Here is a 17,176-nt window from a genome sequence, read left to right as displayed (position 1 = left end):
AATAAATAAAAGCAAGCTTCTTCTCAGCCGAGAAACATGTTTTCTTCCCTCTTCACTAGGAAGCTGCAGCCAAGTAGGTCTCCTTTCTGAGATCACTGAGGAGAGATACCTCTGTTTTATCTTTGCACAGTGCTTACTGACTGTCTTCTTAACCAAACCAGGAGGAAGCACATATATCTATGGCTTGCATTATACATTGACAGCATAAATCACACTGTGGTTCTGTTATGCACACACTACCTGCCAACACTGAGTTTACTAAGCTTAATAGCCAAGAAGATCCTCATGAAACAGCTGCACTAATACTTTGCGTTTATTTGATTGCTCCAGTGAGGTGAATTTTCAGATCACTGTTAAAAGGCACTATTGTATTCATTATGTACACTTTTCCATTTACCGGAGTCAAAAAATAATTTTAGTTTAGAGGAAACTTAAAAAAAGGCCATTAAAAATATTGCCTACCATGTAGTGAACCAAGCAATATACTGTGATTCTTTTGACTTCTGGAAATAACCTCGACCTCTTGGGAATTTTAGTTCATGGCTGCTAACACCTTAAATAGCAGAGTGGTAGAGGTCACTGAAAAGAGAGACTTATTGAGTTTTTGCAAATTGTAACTCGAACTAGTCTAGATCATTTATTTCGATCCCATCCTTCCCCACCATTGTGTTCCTGTGAGAGTCTGATTCACAAACAAGATTGTGTAATAGTGCATATTTAAATTTGTGCTCGATTTAAATTTAGGATTTATGACATATTCACAAACTAAGGGAGGTTATGCCTGGAAAGCCATGGGTCCGCTTCACAAAGTTTCTGCTGAGGCTCACTCTAGTAGTCCTCTTGAATTACTTGCAATTCGAGCAATAAGACAGCAGCACTCCTGACTTACTCCTAGAGTTCAGTAGTGAGCCAGGAGTTCTACAAGAGTTAGCCCCACCCACTCCAGGCAAATTCTTAGAAAATCAAACCCTATGATCCTATTTATTTTCCCCACATAAACCTTCTTCCTAACTTGACAATTTACTGTTGGCAAACAATCTGTTCTATTTAGGCAGAATAGGCAATTTTCATTGTGTTGTTTCACTTTTGTTCTATGCTCTAGGGTGCACATTGCCCTTGTAAATATGCCCCCTGGTTTCCACTAAGTAGTTTCCAGTGCCACCCATGTGGCCAACCATACCCTTCACGCTATATTTGTACCACTACGTTTAATCATGATCACTGGAAACAAACCTTTGGATGGAAAAATCATCACATCATTTAATTCCTCAATTGATAGTTCCACACCTTCTACAAACCCTAGTAGACCATGCCTATGAGACCCTCGAAGAAATGTCATAAACATAATTTCTAGAAACCCTTTCTACCTCCCCACTACTAAAACCTGGGAATGCCTTTAAAACAGTTCACCAATCGACAAAAGAGGCCAGTTTATGTGTGATCCTTCTGAAAACTATACACTTGTGACCTAACATAAGATTTTGACATGAATGCAAAACTGTGATAAGCTGCAGGCAGATCTCTTGAAATACTATGGAGGAACGCAATCTACCTCAATGATGAAAAGCAGACCCAAAAGCAATACATAATCCACCTGTCCTTGTCAAAAATTTCTAGAGGCTCCACTAATCATAATGTTTCCCCATGGATACATGTCCAGACAAAGAGGTCCTCAAAATCACTGATGAATTCTGAACTTCCCCAGCATTTCAATAAATGGAAAACTTTTGAAACTCTGTGAAACCTTAACAAATAGCTTCATCCAGAAATTTACAAACCTTGAATCTTTTTTTCTTTCAAAACCAAGCAACATCCCCTCAAAGCTTCCTCCACAACATTTGGCTTTTCAATGCACTCAACGAACAATGTTCTCAGTCAAGCTACTGACCCCCCCAAAAAATATATACCAACCTAGTGAAAGCTACAAACATAGAGGAAAATGTACAACAAAATGGCATGGCGCTACAAGCAATTTAACTGCGCCTCGCTGCGCCAATTACAAAATGCAGGAATGCAACATATTTACAAGAATTTGGCGCACTCCTATGTTTTCCCTTGCACTGGCGCATAAAAAGCTGCCTAGTACCAGCAGAAGGCACCTGTGCAAGATGGTGCAAGGGTGCCTGTGTTGCAGGGAGGAATGTATTTGTGCAGGAAGGGACTCCTTCCTGCAAACCTGGAGCATTTGCACAACAGTCTCTCCCATATTGTACCACCTCCCAATTCTGGGCTTTTGGAATATCGTGACAATTGAGACATTGATCTCATCCTTCCCAGCCGCACCATAGCAATCTTATATCCTTGTACATCGAGCTCTGTGCAGCTACATGCTCGCCTGCGGCAGACTTCCAATTTTGTCCCGTGTCTTGAACTTGCAGCAATCTCTCAGGCATTTGATTCCCTTGTCCTGATGATGATCCCATAACCGTCGTTGGGGATCGAAACGTCGTCAACAGCTACATCTTGACTCCATACATTGATTCATGACTTATTTGGAGCATAAGATGTCTTTTCTATTGTGACTACTGTAATTTATGTATCACCAAAAAGTCACTCTGCAGCTATATGCCTGAGGTCTGGAAATTGGCTGATTTCCTGCACCACGTCACTTACCGCTCACTGCATGAGAGTACATGCTGGTTCATGTTTATCTAATGTGTGAATAAATGTAATAATTTCCATTGGGAAAACAAGGGGGCATATTATCAAGGGCCTTATCGCCGCTTTAGCGGGAATTTTTCATGCTAAAGTGGCGATAATTTTATCGCCCTATTACCTAGCTGTCGCTAACACCAGTTAGCAACAGCTAGTAGGAGATAGCGTTCATCTTTGGGCCCACTTTGCATGTCAGCGATAATTATCGCTAATGACATGCAAAGTGGGCGTGCCAAGATGTTACCGACTGGAAACAGTCGCTAACATTGCTATCTCCTATTACTTACTTTTGGAAATAATCGCGCTAAGCGCGATTATCTCCAAAAGCTAACGCCTGCCCAGAGCAGTTCTTAGCCATGTTATCCAATGGAAGGTGGATAACATGGCTAAGAGCATTTGCTCGGTAATGCATGAATATCGCTGACTTTTCAGCGATATTCATGCATTTCGGCCGATTTTTATCGCTTGGAGATAAACCTTGATAATAGCAAGGCTCATAAGCGATAAAAATAGGCGAAGCACGGTGATATAATTATAGCCGCTAACCAAGCTTAGCGATAATTATCGCTTATGCTTGGTAATATGCCCCAATATACCCGACTCTGATTGTAGTTTTGTTGTTATGATTGCATATCTTCTTTGATAGGGACCGTTGTCTCTAATAGCATACTCTTACCCTTGGTCCCTTCTGACTTTCAGAGTTCCCTTGTCCTTTGTTCACTCATTTTGTAAATATAGCAAATTTTTCTCGCCACTGCAAAGTCACAAATCGGGTCGCAAAGGCGCAGCAGAGGGCTCATAAATAAGCTCCTCAGTATTATGCTAATTCATGCATGTAATGCCTCCTTCATACGTTATTTTACTTTCAGGTCCGTATTTGAGCGGTCTCCCCAGCAACCAGCACATTTTGTTTCATCTAGCCTCTTCACTGTTATCTTATGTATGTATTTTAAGCATGATGTTGGTGTCGGGTTGGAGGAGCTGGCACCTCTGTATCTCTTGAAATATTCCTCCAAATGTTTGAACAATAGTTCCTATTGAAAATATACGTAGGCCTTAACTACTACGATTCATCTTTCTCCATATTTTGCACAAGACAGAACACACAAGGTCGTTTTCCTTTGTAGCCATGTTTCAGCTGCTGGCTTTATGAACAGTGCATGCGCCAAAGAATGGAAATGTTCCTTCTTTGTCGGAGGCGCACAAATGATAAGTTCACCTGCTTTATACTACCTGCAATTGCTTTGCATTCTGCATTTTTTTTTTAAATGTTAGCATGCGACCAGATCAGTATTGTATGTAACATAAAAATAAATGTGCAAGCCTTGACACAGATACAAGTTCTGAATCTTAATAGCTGCAACTTCTGGAAGGGTTCTGACAGCTTTGGATTCAAGACAAAGTCCGTCCTTCAAGCCTGAAGGTAAGATGTACAGTATTCTATATTTTATAATTGTTATATTTGAAGGGTCCTGCTTTAGCTGCTCTGAAAACAGTATATGTAAAGTAACCTAGATGTGCGACTCCTAAGTGCCATTGTCTAGACAGCAAAGGATTACTACTTTGAAAGAGTCTAACGAACAAGAGCACTGCTGTAGCAGTCATTCCTGTTGCATATAAAGTGTCCAACTCCACAATAGTGGCATGTATTTGTTGACTTACTGTGTCCTTCTGTTTCTGTTGAGTGTGTTGGTAGAACGGACAGCCTAGCATTTCACGAGCTGAGCAGGTTGCCAGTACTCTTTTTAGGTCGAGCGTACAGCGCCTGGCTGCAGGATGAACTGTTATATGTATTTTGTGGAGCACTCGGTATTTGAAAATGTGTGTGCAGTACACTAAGGGCCTGATTCTGATGTGGTTAGGAAAGCATTCCCACCTATGGCCTGATTCCAATGCGGTTAGGAAGGCCTCCTAATGGTATTTGCTCCTTCCAAATCGGATCGGGAATGTGTCTTCCCGACCCAGGGCCCAATTATGATGCGGTTAGGAACATATGCTCCCATTGAAGTTAATGGGAGTCCAACCAAATCATATCTCGAAGCATCCGAATGCATCGTACTCGGTCGGTCAGACTCTCCCGATCCAAGTGGGTTGGAAACCATTTCCAACCGATTTGGTTGGGTAGCTTTCCAACCCACGTCAGAATTGGGCCCTAAATAGTTCATTTACCATTGTTGCCACTCAATCAAATATAGAAATTTGGAAAGCACGTTTAAAGCACATCTTCTTCATGTTCTTAGCCGTTTTTTGTGACACTCCAGTTTCAGGCACAGTGGGCTTAAAAGGGTGTGTTACGTTGAAGTCTCCGCGGATCCTTGTAAGTTAATGTCATTGTTTTAATAGTCCATTGTGGCTAATAGTTTATCCAATATTTTAACAGTCAATGGCCGATTTGAAGTGTTTCTCTTTTTGATTTCCCTGTCTGCTGTTAGGCGCTTTGTGTTAAGTTAGTCTGGACTTGCTTCTTGGTTAACACTGGTTTGCCATCAAAACCATCCATGGAAAAAGTACTGGAAATATGCATCACAAGTATGGCTTCTACGCCCGTCAGATCAGTGTAGCTAAATCAGTCCCTAACGTCTGATTCTCTAAAGAAGATCCTGTTAAGTAAAAAAAAAACAGTACTCTTCAGATATCGGAGGTTGGGTGTAGAACAAAGGGTGCATGCGGTTTGTTCCTGCACATTTATATCAGGAATAATCTGAGGACAAGATTGTGGCATGTAGAGTAGTCTCAATTTAACTTTGAGGTTCCAAACATGGGGCAGTGTAAAACTCACTTACTTTGCGTTTGCATGATTATGTGAAAATCTTTAACCCATTCCCTGCGGTGCTAATTCCACCGCAGTGCGGGGATTTAATTAGGGGGTGTATCCCCTTGCGTGCTGAGGACGCCCCCGGCCATCCTACGCCATGCTGTGCGTGTGCTCAGGACTGCTGGGGGCTGTCCGAACTCCGTCACTAATTAATTCTTCCGCACAGGCGGGGAATTTGCGTTGTGCAAAGGAATCAGCGGCATTCGGTCGGCCCCTGGCCATTCTGAGCACATGCCCAGCGTGCCCTAGGACAGCCTGGGGCTGTACTGAGCACACAAGGGGTTAAAGTACGTAAAAATGGAAAATTGGCACTTCTGCTTTAATTGAACTTGAAGTACATCTCCTTACATAGCGCTACAAAACACATGCCAGGGACATCGTAAGGATTTTGGGGGCCGTGGGCGAATTGTATTTTGGGGGCACCTGTTCAAAACAGCTTTGAAATTATGATCCAATTTCATCAATTTCGGGGCCTTTTTGGCCAGGTCACTGACAGTGCTCAGACACAATGGTGCAAATTCTAAATGTGTTTACACCTAATATTAAATAATAATAGTGTGTTTTCAATATTGTAACACAGCAGCAGCTAACTAATACTAGTGCAAAGAATCTCTGTGACCCCACTCCCATTTCTCATATATGAGGTCTGTTTTGATCTAAAAGAAATATTTTTTATGGATGTTGCATCAATCAATCAATCAATCAGTGACACTTATAGAGCGCGCTACATACCCGTAGGGTCTCAAGGCGCTGGGGGGTGGGGGGGGGGGGGGTGCCGCTACTGCTCGAACAGCCTGGTCTTCAGCTTCTTCCTGAAGGAGAGGTGGTCTTGGGTCAGGCGCAGGTCGGTCGGGAGGGAGTTCCAGGTCTTGGCGGCCAGGTAGGAGAAGGACCTTCCTCCTGTAGTCGCTCTTCGGATGCGGGGGACGGCGGCGAGGGCGTGGTTGGCTGATCGGAGGTGGCGTTTGGGAGCGTAGAAGTTGATCCGGCTGTTGAGGTAGCTCGGGCCTTGGTCGTGTAGGGCTTTGTGTGCGTGGGTGAGGAGGCGGAAGGTGATTCTTTTGTTGACGGGGAGCCAGTGAAGGTCTCTCAGATGTCCGGTGATGTGGCTGGTTCGTGGGATGTCGAGGATGAGTCTGGCTGAGGCGTTCTGGATCCGCTGGAGTCTCTTCTGGAGCTTGGCGGTGGTACCGGCGCATGAAACATAAACACATTTTACTGCAAAATTTCTGTAATGTTTTCTCACATATCACACACATTAAAAACACATTTAAGGAAAACGGTATTTAAAATGATCTGTTTAAAGTTATTCAAGGTCATCATGTTAAGAATCTATGCTGAACAGAGCTGACTCTTTCAGGGGGGCCACTGAAAGGCTGAGGCCCTAGGCCATAGCTCACTTTGACCTTGCCTTAAAACGTCTCTGACACATCCTGCATTTTCTGGTTATTCGTAGTCGAAAGCAAAAAGTTTGCAGCAGACCCAAGTGTAATTGCGCCATATGGTGGAATGCTATAATTTAGCACTAGGTAAATTCGAAAAAGATCACAGCTGTATAGTGAGAATCTCACCAGAGCATTCTTTCTATACTAACTAAATAGTGCAAGTTGTTGTTACAACTGAACAGGAGCCCCTCGCACCTAGGGGAGGGGCGCCCTTGGAAGCGCCACAGGACCGAGCCTCCTCTGGGGCCGAGAAGAGGGGCTCGATGAGGAGGGGTCTGTTAATGTCACTGGGGGAGTGCGTAGGAAACAGAACCAAGACTTAGGAGGTTATTTAAGGCAGCTTCCCAGTGGTCTGGTCCTCTTTGTCCTCTTGGACCCCAGGGAAGCTGCAGGAGCATCGTCGTCAACAGGAGCGAGGTGTGGCATGGTGGGTTCCAGGGGGGCTGGCATAGTAGAATAGTAGCACAAGATTGCTAGTGCTGATTCTTTGACGGGTCAATAGCCAATTTAAGGCGGTTTGATGTAGGGGGGGATAATTGAGCCCGGGGGCCGCAGCAGTGACTGGGGCAGACCCGGGGGCCGACGCGATATGCAGGAGCGCGATATCCAGGAGGCAGCGGTAATTAATGAACTAATTGGCATTACCTGTTTTTTTTATCGTTAGCATAGGCTGGAGGTTTCTGCCCATGCGATTGCTTACTGGCCTGGGGGTTCGATTCCCGATTATCCCTCTGTAGTTATTTTGACGCAGTGGTGAAAAGGGCAGACCCGGAGTCCGCCGCGTTATTCCCTGAGTGCTTCGCAATACACTCAGCGGGTTGGAGCATCAATGATGGGATATGTAAGGTGGTGCTACCTAATTAAAGTACTTCGCATTATCTGCCTTGGTGGATTTCAGCGCTGTCGTTGAGTCCGCGCATGAGAGAGGACGCGGCTGTGTGGAGCAGGGGTATGGCTTACGGGGCACAGCGGGCGCCTTTGATCAGGGGGTCCCGGTGTTCGGGCTCAATGGAGGCCATTGTTACATTTTATTGCTATTAAATCATTGAGAAGGATGCGGGGGCAATGTTTTAAAAATGTGAATTGATTAAATTGATGCTTCTGTTTGTGGCGCTTTAGATGAGGCCGCACAGGTGGAAGGCCACGCAGGTGAGAGGCCGCGCAGGTGGGGCGAGTTTAAGGCTCAGCTTTTTATTCATATGTTATATTAAATTATTGAGGATGAATTTTGGAAGGTAAGTTGTTTTCATGTACGCATTGTGGCCGCGTGGGTGCAAGGCCAGGTCAGTGGTGTTTGGAAGGGGTGTGGCCAGTTGGACGGCGGTCGGAAGCTGTACTTGCTCAACGCAGGCCACGCCCATGTGTGGAAGGGCTGCATCCCAGTAGGCAGGGTGGTTGCCTTCGTTCCGGGGATCCAGATTCCGGACTCAGCGTAGGAGCGAGAGGAAACTGTCCCTGACTCAAAAACATAGCCCTCCACTGTTAAACAGTAATTTCACTCATTATTTAATAGCAGCGTCTCCGCTCGTCCGGGTCAAATTGAAATGGGAGTATAGTGACAGTAAAATCTAATTAACATGAATGCAAACTGTGCAGGGTGCTAATTAGGTCAGCAGCATCTGTTATTACCTCTAGTGGAACTTCTCCAGGGGATTGACCCCCTCAGTGTTATATCTTTTATGTGATGCTGTTATGCACTGTAGTCTGCACAGATAAGGCGCAGCAATGCCATGATTTTTGTGTTTGCATTCAGCCACCTGGAGCTTTGCATCTTCAGTGCGCAGTGGTGTATACATACACACTACATGGTAACCAGCCCGTCCATTTGTCACGAAGCAGAAAGGCCCACTTAAACAATGTCGCAGGAATACAAAGAATTACTTTTACAGACTCAAAGTGACAATTACAATGACCTCATTCATTACCATGCCGCTCATCAACATACAGAGAATTGAAAATCAGTGAGGTCAGGCGGCAGTGTTAACACCACTATCTGCTGTGACTGATGCAATAAGTCAGCATACCTTGTCAGAAAATCACAATATAAACCACAGGGACTCTCAACTATTTTACCAAGTGCCACAAGATATGGTCTGTGGTGTGACAAGGGTCGAGCTGATGCCAGTTGGGTGGGAGTCGAGTGAAATCGGGTTTGTAATGTGGGTGTAAGGGAAGCGAAGCATGTACCTTTAGTGGCTGAATTGCACAATGTGAAAGCAGAAAACTTGAGATCAATACCAGCTTCTCCCACTTGACCAAACGAAGGGGGCGTAGGTCCATTGCAGTTAGTGAAAGGGTAGATGCTTGGGAAAGTATTCAGTCTGTGGGCAGGTGGTTTGTCAGGCAGAGTTGCACAGTATTGGGAGTTGAGGTGTATAACATATTGGGCCAGATGTAGGTCGCCCAATACCGGTCGGTAACAGCCGAAATTACCGAATTTTGGCGGTTACCGACCGGTATTGGGTTTTTGAGATGTAGGTGGCATTTTTTAAGGATTCAGGGCCCGATGTAGGTCGGTCGGTAACGGCCGAAAATCGGTATTTTCGGCCGTTACCGCTCGGAATTGAGACATCGGGATGTAGGAGGACGAAATCCGGCAAAATCGGTGATTTTACCGAATCGGAAAGTCACCGAGTCGGTAGAATTCCGAATCGGAAAAAAGTAGGAATCTGAAAAATCTCCGAATCGGTAGAATACCGAATCGGAGACTTTTCAGATTCCTACTTTTTTTCGATTCGGAATTCTACCGACTCAGTGATTTTACAGAATCGTGAATGTACCGATTCGGTATAATTACCGAATCGGTGATAATCCGATTCGTTGTGAAAAGCTGAAGAATGAGATGTAGGTAAGCACTGAAATACCAAATTTGCCTCAAATTCGGTATTTCAGAGTCGGAAATTACCATGGATTGGAATCAGGTGGTAACCAGGTGCAACCTATAAAAAAGGACCCAAAATGCAGTTCTACTTGCAACATGGCAGCTTTCTATGTCATAGCAAGACGGCTACGGCTACAGCAGGAAGGAGAGAGGGAATGGCTGAGACAGGAGCAGGTGTATAGACAGCGGATCACCCTGTTCATGCTGACAGATGCAGAGATCCTACAGAGGTACAGGCTGGACCCAGAGACCATCAGAGACCTCATTAGGGACCTCCAACCCCTGTTGCAGCACCACACCCCAAGCTCACACGCAATCCCTGTGCATGTGCAGGTGCTATGCTGCCTACACCTGCTGGCGTCTGGCTGCTATCAAAGTGTAGTTGCTGTGGCAGGAGGGGTGACCCAGAGCAGCCTGTCAAGGTTCTTCCACAAGTTCCTTGACGCCATGATCCAGAGGATGGACCAGTACATTTCCTTCCCTGCAACCCATGCAGAACTGGTACAGACTAAAGCAGACTTCTACCAGATGGCAGGATTCCCCCACATCATTGGCTGCATAGACGGCACACACATTCCGATTTGCCCCCCTGCTGACACGGAATACGTATACCGCAATCGGAAGTCACGGCACACCATAAATGTCCAGGTCATTTGCAATGCCAAGTGTGTCATCACTGACCTGGTTGCGAAGTTTCCGGGGAGTACCCACGACTCCTATATCTTCCAGAATAGCAGAATTTATGCACGGCTGATGGCAGGGGAATTTGGTGAAGGATACCTCCTAGGTAAGACACAGTGTCAGACCCCCATAACCTAAATAGCAGTGTGAAGTACATGTATGCATGTGAGTAATGTCACACCTTTTCCTTCTAGGCGACAGTGCATATGCCCTCCGCTCGTTCATTCTCACCCCCTACCTCAACCCCTCAACACCCAGCCAAAGGAGGTACAACCGTGCCCACAAAAGCACGAGGAATGTAGTGGAAAGGACCTTTGGCATCTGGAAGAGCAGGTTCAGATGTCTGCACAAGAGCGGAGGTGCAAGGCAATATACCCCCATCACCTGCTGCAAGATTATTGCTGTCTGTGCAATGTTGCACAACCTTGCAGTCAGGAAAGGCACTGAGGTTGAGTTGTCCGACTTCGAGGACCCTGACGATGACAATGCTGTGCCACTACCACAACCTGCTGGAGTCTCTGCACCAAGTGACGGCAGATACAGGCGTCAGGAGATAACAGACAACTATTTCTGAGTGAGTACAGATGCACAAACAGGTCAATGTATGTTTTCCAAAAAGAAATTTAATAATGTTGCAACAACGTTACTGCACTGATGTGCAACAAAACAAAAGGTAAACAAGATGTGGTTAAATGTCAATTGTCCGGGTTGCCTCACCCGCCCTGGCAGTCTTATTTCTTGCTGCGCTTAGCAGCCCCACTAGGATGTGGCTCACCCCCTTCTGTATGACCAGCAGCCTCAGCTGAGCGCCTGCTGCTCCGGCGCGGCTCAGACACTGCGCTGGCCGGGCTGCTGCGGCTGCTGCTGTCCCCAGCCTCGCCCAGGCCCAGGGCGGGATTGACAACTGTGTTAGATATCAGTAGTGTCTCCATGGCGGTGGTAATGCGGCCCATGCCCCTAGTCACCTCTGACATGTTCTGGGTGAGGCTGGCCTCCATGTTTGCCCCACGTTGGCATAGCTGGGCGGTTGCAGCAGCAAGGCGGTTCATAGACCTATTCTGCATGCGGGCATCCCTGCGGCGACAGTGTTCATGTTCATCCATTTTATTGCAGAGCTGGGTGATGGCAGTGGTCATTCGCCCAATACCTGTTGCAATGTCCTTGTTGCTATCAACATATGCTTTGAATCCCTGTGCCATCTCCCCCATCTGCAGGTTGTGCTGCCGCAACTGGCGATGGCAGGCCAAGATTGATTTTGCCTGCATTCTCTGGATTCTGACCATACTGCCCTCCAGCCCTAGGAACACGCGGCCCTCCTGTGCTGGAAGTGGACTGCTGGATGCACGTGGCCTCCGGGGATTTCTGATGCCCTGCTGTGTGTGCTGGGGTGACACAGGTGTTACAGGGTTTTGTGCTGGAGCCTGACCCGCTGCTCCCTCCATGATGTTTAATGGAGCAACAATTATCCTCCTGGCAGGAGATGTGGCAGGTGCAGGGTGGCTCTGTGGTGGTAAGTTCTCCGGGGAGAACTGCAATGGGGGAGTCTGAAACAGAGACAGTCGGGGGAGTGTGGAAATGTGAGGGAATGTCCAGTGTCTTCCTCATTGCCCAGGGCACTGCTGTTGTCCTCCTCCTGTGTATGTACACTGGTGCTTGGCACTGCCACCGCACTGGCTGATGGTGCTGGAGCTGGTGCTTGAGTAGCTGCTGCTCCCCCGCCTGATGGTGCCCCTAGGTATAAAGAGGCATTTGTCAACTCAGTGCTAATGTATTACAGTCACTACCATTAAAGCATTGCACATCTCATTACAAATACTTTGATGCAGTATTACAGTTATTTTTAATATGCTTCTGCAGTGGCATTTTTTGGGTACTTTTGCTGACTACATTTAGCATGATGCATTGCTCATGTCTGTTGCTAGCAGTACTGGGCTGGGGTTTGGCTGTGCATTGGGTCTAAAGGGGAGGTGTCCCGTATGGTGTGTCAAGTTGCGCATGCTTCTTACCTGTAGCAGTAGCTCGGGATGAGCTATCCAGGTCCCCAATTCCCACAACACTCGCGCTCTCAATGGTAGTGGCCACAAGTTCCTCCAGGTCAGTGAGGGGTGGCGCCTGGTTCTTGCCTCCACCAGTTAGTCCAGCCTGCTTGTGCAGCTCGGCCAGTTTCCTCTTTGTGACGCCGCGGATGTCATAGAACCTCTTTTTGAGGTCGTCCAGGCTCCTGTGGGTGACACCAACAGCGTTTACTCTTTCGCCAATTTCTATCCACAGCTTCCTCTTAGTGCTCTCTGGAACAGTGAGGGACAGCCTTCCATACAGCTGCCTGTGTACCCTCACCACCTCCTCCACCAACACTTGCAGCTCCATGGTGCTGAATTTGCTCTTCCGCTTGCGCTCAGCCTTCTGGCTCTCAGAGCTGCTTGCCATGTTTCACAGGGATCTGGATACTGCTGCTCACTGTGGCTGCTCAGCTCAGGCTGACTCTCCAGAAAGTTCTGATGAGTTGCACCTGGCTTGCCACACCCTGTGGGGGAGGGTGCTTCCACCTCATTGGCTGAAGTCAATAGTTTCAGTTTCCTTGATCGACGAATCGTCATTTACCGAATCGGTAATTGCCGAATCGGATTTTACCGATTCGGAAACTACCGATTCGGTATTAATGCCGCGTTCCTATTGGTCCTTTGGCCCATGGGGTGTATTGCTATTTCCGATTCGGTAGTTACCGATTCGGTATTGGCAGATTCTGTCTATACCGAATCGGTACTTGCCGAATCGGTGCGTATCGACTCACGATACCGAATTGTACCGATTCGGTAAAATTCCGAATTTTTTTATCTACATATCATTTACCGATTTGGAAATACCGATTCGGTACGATTCGTTATTTAAAAATCGGTAAACGCGTTTTACCTACATCGGGCACTCAGTATTTTACCGAATCGGTAATTTAAGGATTTGGTAAAATACCGAATTCTTAACATACCGATTCGGTAAATTACCGAATCCAGGATGTAGAAAGCACTCATGTTTGTGCATTCCTCAGTTAAGGATTCGTTATTTACCACCAACTAGAAGTTGGTGGTAAATAATGAAAACCTTTGAAAAAGCATTTTGTTTGCTTTTCCAACAATGTCATGTTGCAGACATATATGCCCTTAGGGCATGTATGTCTACATGTGCACCCATACACAATTGAGGGGTGCAACAGGGTGTCAAAGGGACACCCTGCCACCCTTCAATGTTTCCCCCAATTACCGAATCGGTATTTACCGATTCGGTAATTGACATTCATTCCTATGGGCCTCCAGTCCCATAGGAATGAATGGCAATTACCGAATCGGTAAATACCGATTCGGTAATTACCAAAACTTACTGATTCGGTAATTTTTTAGGAAAAATTACCTACATCCCATTTGCCTGTTCTCAAATACCGAATCGGTATGATTCGGTATTTAAGAATCGGTAATCTGAAATTACCTACATCTGGCCCATTGTCTTTTGTTCTGGCTAGTAGGCAGCCACAGCCCGTGTAGTGTATGCCACCGGGCGGTGACGTGGGGCGGGGGAGGCGCAGGGTGGGGGGTTGTAAAATGCAGGAAACGGACGATTTCAGGTAAGTATAAAAAAAATTAAACAAAACAAATTTTGTTGCGCGCGCTGCATCACATTTGGCGATGCAGCGAAAGCAACGAAATTCGTTTTATTTAATTTTTTTGGTACTTACCTGAAATCGTCTGTTTCCCGCATTTTACAACCCCCCACCCCACGTCACCGCCCGGTGGCACGCCCTACAAGGGCTGTGGCTGATAGTAGGTTCGAGGCATTTTTGCCAAAGCACACAGGCACCAATCCTGGAAAGTACGCAACCCAGGAGGATTTCCACACCCTGAGCGAGCTTTGGAAGGCGGCAAAGTGGCATGGCATGGGGGCAGCGCTGCAAAAGATGGCAGGTGACCCAGAACAACAGCCAGACAGTGGGAATCTGGAGCGGCAGAGGAAGGTCCCGGCTCGCTTTAGGGAGGGGCAACAGGACAAGCCTCGCACACAGCCTGCATCAGTGGCCACTGTGGGGGGTAAGTCAACTGCTCAGGGCATGGCCGATTGCAGCTCAGATCAGGCGGTGCAGGGGCCTGTGCTTAACTCGAGTGTGGGCGCAGTGGGGCAGAGCATTATGGGATTTCAACAGCAGCAGCATCTGTGGGTTCACCACAGGTAGGGGGTGCACAAGTACTGGCACAAGCCACAGGGAGCGCTGCGGCTCACCAGCCTCTGGTGATTAAGGCAGGGGCTCCGGTGGCACCACTGCACGGGACAGGTTTTTCGTCAGGAGCGCACGGGGTGGTGCAAGTGGCTGGGAGCAGCATCGCTCAACAGGCACCTGTAATGTTGGGAGTGGTGCTGGTGCCTCCACCACCCAGACCAGTCACGGGAACGTGAGCACAAGGGGGGGGCGGCTGCACACGTGTGGTCACAGACTGGTGGGACGCCAGCAATGGTGGGATTGGGGGTAGCTCAGCCTTCTCCCACACTGGTGCCAGCAGGAGCAAGCATAGTCCAATTGCCTCCCGTGGTGACCCCATTGATCTTTGGCGCTACATCTTCAGTGCTGGCCCCTCCTTCTGCAATTTCATGGCATGTCCCGCCAGAGATGCGATAAAGGATTTACAAGGGGGAATTTGTGAATGTTTTTGAATTGATCAATGCGGGGGTGGTCCCAAGTAGGCCCAGAGCAGCAAAGGAGAGCGAGTTGAAGCCAAGAACAGTGTGGGTTGAGTGGTCATTGAGGAACTTGGTGACGGGTTTTCATTTACACAACGATTTTGACTGAGAAAACACCATTGTTAGCCCCTCAGTTATTTGGGTTCATGTCCCTCATACATGGGGCGGCATCCGAGTTTCAAGGGTCAGCATGGATGCAGTGCGACATTAAGTTTAGGCAGATGAAAGCACTGAGGCCAGAAATAGCATGGACCAGAGGGAGAACAATCTTTGGCATTCAAAGTTCAATGTCTCATACAACGGGCAGGCTCAGTCCTTTTGATTAAACAGAAGTTTGGGAGAGAAAAAACTGTCCTGCTGGCAGTACATCAGGAAGGACTGTAGCAAGGAGGCAGCATGTAAGTTTTAGCACATTTGCTCTTTCTGTGGCAGACAAGGACAGCCAGAGTTTAGGTGTTTTAAAAAGCAGGGCACACAAAGAGAGCAAACTCCCTTTAAGAGTCTACTGCCCAAGTAATGCAGTAAAGCACCCTTCCCTGATTTATCTCCTTATTCTCACGCATCTACTCAGTAAATATAATAACAACAAGGACATACACATGCTTTACTACGGTTTCAGGGACGGGTTCCGCATTCCTTCGCACGCACCCCCCACAGACGTCTCTCTGCAAAATCAACTGTCAGTTCAGCAAAAGCATGAGTTGGTACAGGACAAAATTATGAGGAAGGTGCATGCGGGGAGGGTGGCGGGTCCATTTAATTCGCCACAGTGTGCATCCATGGTGTGTTCGCCGCTGGGGCTGGTTCCGAAGAAGGAGTCTGGCCAATTCTGTTTGATTCACAACCTCTCTCACCACGCTGGGTTATCTGTAAATGATGGTTTGGACCAGACTCTATGCACAATGCGATACACCACATTCGACGAAGCCGTTGCAAAACTGCAGAGATTGGGCAGGGGGGCTCTAATGGCCAAGTCAGAGATAGAGGCGGCATTCTGCCTTCTAGCTATCCACCCGGGGATACTTGCTTGCTGGATTTCATGTTTGAGGGACAGTACTTCCTTGACTTATGCATACCCATGAGAAGTTCCATAGTGTGCTCAGTATGAAGTCTTTCAGCAGATTCCTAGAGTGGGCAGTGAAGGACTTGGTGTCATCAGGTGATATGGTGCATTACCTTGATGATTTCCTCCTCATGGGTCCACAGGGTGACCGGGCATGGGGAGGGCCCGGCAGGGCTTCCAACAGCTTTCTCAGGCATTAAGATTTCGATTGGCTGAGGACAAAACAGAAGGCACCACAACATGTTTGAGTTTCCTGGTTATTGAGATAAGCTCAGTGGTAGGGGAGCGTAGATTGCAGCAAGAGAAGGTGAGGGTATTTCAAGGATGCGGTAACACCTGCATAACAGCAAGGAAGGTTAAGCTGCATCAGTTGCAGGTTTTTGTGGGATACCTGAACTTTGCCTTAAGAGTGATTCCCATGGGAAGAGTTTTTTCAAGGAACATAGCGCGAGCAATGACTGGTCTACGAGCAACGCCCCACCACACAAGATTATCCACAGAGGTCAGGGAGGACTTGGAGACATGGAGGAGGTTCCTAGATGATTTCAATGGAACACTATTGTGGCAGCAACCGGCGCAAAGCAGCAGAGAGATAGCCTGCTACACAGACCCAGCGGGCAGCTTGGTTTTGGGGCAGTGCTGGGCTCTAGGTGGTGCATGAAGCATTGGCCAGAGGTATGGTTTGTGTCTGGGCTCACACACAAGGTTACCTTTCTAGAATTCTTTCCCATCATTTTCACCCTGCACATTTGGGGGGCTTCATTAGCCAACAGCAGAATAATTATTTGGTTAGACAGCATGTCGGTGGTCATGGCCATCAATAATCAGAGCGCGAAATGCCTTTGGGTGCTGTAGCTGTTGAAGACTCTTATTCGTATATGTCTCTTGCATAATGTGCATTTTTCTGCCAAGCAAGT

The sequence above is a fragment of the Lissotriton helveticus genome, chromosome 4_1 (genome assembly GCF_964261635.1).
Source record: "Lissotriton helveticus chromosome 4_1, aLisHel1.1, whole genome shotgun sequence".
In the NCBI taxonomy this organism is placed as follows: Eukaryota; Metazoa; Chordata; class Amphibia; order Caudata; family Salamandridae; genus Lissotriton; species Lissotriton helveticus.
The sequence above is the reverse complement of the archived record's forward strand: the minus strand, read 5'-3'. Positions refer to the sequence as shown.